This window comes from Pyxicephalus adspersus, chromosome 11, assembly GCF_032062135.1.
Source record: "Pyxicephalus adspersus chromosome 11, UCB_Pads_2.0, whole genome shotgun sequence".
In the NCBI taxonomy this organism is placed as follows: Eukaryota; Metazoa; Chordata; class Amphibia; order Anura; family Pyxicephalidae; genus Pyxicephalus; species Pyxicephalus adspersus.
In genome coordinates this window covers 60563671-60569570 of record NC_092868.1, presented here as the reverse complement: position 1 = coordinate 60569570, position 5900 = coordinate 60563671, and the positions used below count along the sequence as shown (strand labels likewise).

At 46.0% G+C, this 5900-nt stretch overlaps 1 long non-coding RNA gene across 1 annotated transcript; it reads left to right on the top strand.

Annotated features, from left to right (window-relative positions):
• Window positions 1-33: 33 nt before the first annotated feature.
• On the top strand, window positions 34-5595 carry LOC140340789 (uncharacterized). The gene is made up of 2 exons (XR_011922733.1): window positions 34-1680; window positions 1768-5595. It is a non-coding gene; the product is annotated as an uncharacterized lncRNA (long non-coding RNA).
• Window positions 5596-5900: the final 305 nt, after the last annotated feature.

Genomic DNA, 5900 nt, shown 5'->3' with positions numbered 1-5900 from the left:
TCATGACACTTTAATGTTAGGGTGGGGGGGAGGTATTTTCTATCTTGAAGGTGGTCACTACACTTTTGTTACACATTCCCTGTCCCGGGGGTAATCACAAATTTGTGAAGGGGGGGGTATGGCATTTTGTGTCTTGGAGGTGGTCATTACACTAGCGTTTCTTGTCTTGGGGACCCCCACATTCTGTGTCCTGGGGGTCACCACAATTCTATGTCACTCCGCAGCCTTGCCCCCCAGAACATATGTGTGCAATGTTATTGTTCCTTGGATGCTTTGCTCAGGTCCCGGCTGCTGTATTGTGTTCAGTTTACCTATTTTTATTATTTATTATTATGTCTGGTTTTACCTATTATTTTAATTAGTAAATGATGGTCAACCTGCAATCATGGCCTCCACCAGTATGTTGATAGAAAAGACGTGTTCTGGTATTCGGCACCCCAGTCAGCCAATCGAATCGCTTCCTTCCTGGGTGGGGAACCTGTGATGGCTACATAAACCTTGAAAACACTTCAATATGTAACAAGCAGTATTTTGGTTTCTGAAAATGACTAGAGTTTCTGCAGCAAAAATGTTAATTATAACCCAAAAAGAGTTTCCTATTAAATCTACGCCTGTCCCCCCCCTCCTGACCCCCGATCTGATTCAGTCCTGCCCCCTGTTGGTGATATCTCAGGGTCACCACATTATATCTGTACACCGGATGTTAGAGCTGCGGTGTCATTTCTCTCTCCCAGGTTCAGGGCGATGTTTCTGCGCTCCTCTCCCTTTGTCTTCATTTCCCGTCTGTTGACTCTTTAGGAACATTTAATAATCCCCCCGTCCATCAGAGCCGGGGAGACTGCTTTTCTCCAGGGCCCCTTCTGCAAACAAATCCTTCACTCCCCTTTTACTTCTCCAAATATTGAGAGATTTCTGCTAAGTAACTGGAGCGGGATTAAGACGTTTAATAAGTGGAGTAATCCTGACACCGCCAGAGGATTAGAGTGCATCAAAATGAAAAGCTTAACAAGCAGAGCGCCAATTCTCCCCCCGCCTCTTGTCAGGAGGTAAATGGTGTGACGGCTCAGGATGGATAATATTTCCAGCCCTGCACCAAGGCCTGGAGAGCCCCGGAGTGCCCTCCCAATGTTCTTCCCCTCTCTGTCTCCATGGTTGTTAGGGTAGATCAGGATATATCTATAACATGATACAATACCAGGCATGAGAAATATCAACTGACAAAAACAAGAAATCCGAGGATGGGAAATTCGGGGTCCTTGGTGGCAAAATTAGGTCAGAGCAACAATTTCCCAATTCATAATTGGCATTTTCCAGAATGTTTATGTATCATGTTGGGGAGGGGGGGTAAGTGCTGGTGTGTAACTGGTGGGAGAGGGCTGTTGGTGGGGGGTCACCTGGTGGTGGTCAGGTTCCGGGTATTACAACCCCCTGGAGGTGGTCAGGTTCCGGGTATTACAACCCCCTGGTGGTGGTCAGGTTCCGGGCATTACAGCCCCCTGGAGGTGGTCAGGTTCTGGGCATTACAGCCCCCTGGTGGTGGTCAGGTTCTGGGTATTACAGCCCCCTGGAGGTGTTCAGGTTCTGGGCATTACAGCCCCCTGGAGGTGGTCAGGTTCCGGGCATTACAGCCCCCTGGTGGTGGTCAGGTTCCGGGCATTACAGCCCCCTGGTGGTGGTCAGGTCTTGGGCATTACAGCCCCCTGGTGGTGGTCAGATTCCGGGCATTACAGCCCCCTGGTGGTATTACAGCCCCCTGGTGGTGGTCAGGTCTTGGGCATTACAGCCCCCTGGTGGTGGTCAGATTCCGGGCATTACAGCCCCCTGGTGGTGGTCAGGTTCTGGGTATTGTTACCCCAGGTATAAATGAGAGTAACGGGAAGTACCATATACAGAATGGACACAAAATATTATCAAAGAAAGTTGAGCCGACACGTTCTGGGGGTGCAGGGCCGGCTTCATTGGGGCTATACATGGAAGTAAACAATCGATGCAAAGACTCCAAATGATCAGGAACATGAAAAGCAATAAAATAATTCCATACAATTGTGCATTGAACTTCGGTGGTGAGATCATAGCGGACCTGACGTCTGTGTCCAATACTGAAGGTCGCTTTACACCCAGGAGGGCCCCCAGATTTTGTGTTTCATCCGGTGGGCTCCCCATTGAGGTCAGATTCCTTGTGATATTGGGTGATGCGGGGTAGTGGAGCGATCGCTGCTCAGGGATTTATGGATCGTTTGTTGGATGGATTATGATTCTCCTAAGCTAGGCCTAGCATTAGAAGTCTCCTGACAGGTCCTCGTTATTGTCATTGTCGCAGATTGGGGTCCGGCCGGGCCCCCCCGGGCACACCTTGGCCTTGGGAGTTGCTGGGAAACCAGCGGAAGGTTTGAGCGATGGCAGTTTGTATCCGCGAGACGGAATCACGCTGAACTCTCCCACCAACATAACATTTAATCAGTGAAAGCTTTTCAGGCCGAAATTCACCGTTGCAGATTCATTCTCTTCCTTCAATTTACCTACATGGGGACGGAGCCGCCATTGTCTGCCCCCTCAGCGTGACAATTGGCAGAGAACAGCGGGGTGGGGGGGTTGTGTACACAGCGGGGTAATAAGAAGGAAAAGACCACTTGTTATTGAGTGCAGATAATCCACCCAGAGACTGACGGGACCACCACACACATCGAGGAGCGGCGCCCCCCAAAGGGGGAGGGGTGAATGGCCCTTTCATGTCATTGTGTGATAATCAGCAGAGCCAATGAATAAAATGAACCTTGTCAGCCTTTTGTCCCCGGAGACTCCATTACCTTCCTCTCAGTCATCACAATGTACAGGGGGGGCAGATGAGAGGATGAGCCCCCCCCCCATGGGAAATATCCAGCCTGACTGCTAGAAAGAAACTTCTCTGCTCAGTCTGCACATTTGGTAAAAGTGACACCACCACCATCATCCTCATTACCATCATGTGATTATTCTAAATACCAATAATAATAATAGGAGTCACTACAGATAGGTCAGAGCCATTTGCAGGTTATTCCCACAGAAAATTTGTTGTTTGGGAAAATCTCATCATTAATTAGCTCCCCTCAATGGTGGCTGGGATGATGTCATCTTCAGCTGCAGGCAGGTGGAATCATTTCCTCAGTCTCTTCCTTAACATTGTAACTTTGTATCAGCCAATAGGAAACGCATCACGCTTCCCATCCAACCGGAAAGATTTCCACCACTTTGAGTGTGTTGTCACCCTACAGCAGGTGGTGCCTGAACAATGACCTCCATGGCGGGATCACCAGGGATTATTTTAAAGGAGATGCAGATTTACAGACATTTAACATTTCCTGGCTAATCATGAACTCTGTATCTTCTGTAAGATCTTTGTGATTGGATCTCAGGACAAGGATCAGATGATCCAGTGGGGTAAATATTGGGATCAGGCGATTCTGGAGATTATACGGTTATGGCAGAGACACAAATGGTGCATATTGCAAACTTTGCTGCTTCAGCATTTACAGATTATTTTTCCTGTTTCTCTGAAGAACAATTATAAACCTCTACACGCTCTTATCATCTCTCCTCTGGACTACTGTAACCTCCTCCTCTCTGCTTTTTCACAAACAGGACCCTGATAGTAAAATCCCCCCCTAGCTGCTCTCTCTGCTCCTCCAATGACCTACTAATGACTTCCTCACTCATAACCTCATCACACGCACGGCTCCAAGACTTTTCTAGAGCTGCCCCGACTCTCTGGAATGGTCTCCTCGTCCTATTCGGCTTGCTCCTACTTTCTGCTCATTTAAAACCCAACGCTTCCCCCTCACCTACCCGTCTTCTTCTGTCTCCTAAACCCTCACTACTTCCCACCATTCCAAATCCCCCTCCTATTGTGTGATACTTCCCCCACCTCCTAGATTGTAAGCTCTTCTGGTCAGGGTCCTCTTCTCCTGTGTATCTGTCTGCCATTTGTAACCCCTAAATAACACTATCACAAAAGAGAAGTTCTCCAAAAGGAAATTTCAATTAAACCGGTTGACCGTTATGTGCGTAGCCTCAAACAATTCCAGAAATTCATTAGGAAAGAAGGAAAGGCAGCCATTATTCAATATTATAATGGAATAAAAACATAGCTTTAATATTTAATAATGTTACATGGATAGTAATATGTATAACAGTACAAATAGATAAAATCACACTTTGATATTGCTATGTTTGTATCGTCCCAACGCGTTTCGCCCAGAGAGCTTCCTCATGGGATATGGGAAACCAATAGCAAGCAATAAAAACAAGAAAAATTGGCTTAGTACACATAATCTTATCAACAGAGGAAGTTTAGTGTATACATATGTACAAAATACTATATTTAATTATAAAGACATTTATTTATTGCACATTGCTGCGTAATATGTTGGCGCTATATAAATCCTGTATAATAATAATAATGATAATAATAAACATCTCACCAAGTCTCAGAGTGAATAGTTCTTATGCTGATCCTTCTTCATAACTTCTACAATTCACTCTGGTGTGCCAAATCCTGAGTGCTGGGGATCCATTCTTAGCCTTGTTGGTGCTCGGATCAGAATTGGTGGCCCGTTCTCACTTCTTCCCTGTGACGCGGCGCTCCATCATACACCGAACATCACCAGACTGGGCCTGGATGGTTCCTCTCGGTTTGGATCCCGTTCTTCATCCCTTGGGCTCTGCATTGGTGACAACACAATTCTGTGTCTCAGGAAGTGGCAGCCTGGTGCTCGCTGGGCTCTCTCGGACTTCTGAACCTCTCACCTCGATGTTCCCGATGATCCAGCAATTGGTTCTGGCGTAATATTTCCTTACATGTGCGGCCATTTTCATGCATTGATGCCTGCAGGGAGATTCTTCGGAGATAACACAGAAATACAATGATCAATCTGCACCTTTCTGTCAGTCTGCCCATAATTCAATCAGAATAATTCCAGCTGTTCACACCTCACCTGAGCTAATGATTGGAGGAGATTAGAATGAAGTCAGCTGATCACCGGGTGCCGAGTAATGCCAATATATGATAGGAATGAGGTGCTGGGATAATCTGAACCTTTTATTCTAATAAAGCTCCATGCAAAGATTTTTATATATAAATGCAAACTTTGCAAAACTTTTGGCCAATGTAGATATCGGAGACATTGATGTGGTTTTACTCCTCCCCATTCTCCAGGCACAATATCAATATTTGACATGACCCCCAATTCAATAATTGGCCAGCAGTTTATGAGTTAATCTGATGCATTGTGTCCTGAATGATGTGGAAGCCACACAAGTCCTATGATGGAGGTCAGAGGTCAGGACGCAGAATATCAGACAACCCCACTGATAGACTGGGGGGGGGGGGATTAAAGGGTCCTGGCATCTCCATGGCACAGGGCTGGGTGGTCCTTTAATAAAGTCCTCAGTGGGGTCACAGTGTGTAATAATGGCGATGGGTCACCCAGCACGGGCTCATGGCGGTCAGAGCGTCATGTGAATGGAGGGGGAATAATCCACTAATGGGGCTTTATATTTCCACATCCCCGACTGCCCCAAATCCATTAAAATCCCCCAAAAATAATAAATCAAAAACAATTTTAAAGAACCAATACATTTGTAACAAAATATGTTAAGTTAATATAAAATGTCACAGAAGCTTTATTAGAAAATTGTTACTTCTAATGTTTTTTTTAATCTTTATAAATCTGCAGCTTGCAATAAAATATTCCCTGGTGATCCTGCCATGAAGGTTCTTGTTCTGGCCCTTCCAGTTTTAGGGTGACACCTTTTTTCTAACTGTGCGTATGCGTTGTCACCTTGTTGTATTGAAGATTTCTAATCTCATTGCACAGGCATCCTTTATTGTTGTCACCATCAGGACCCCGCCCAGAGAAATGCCA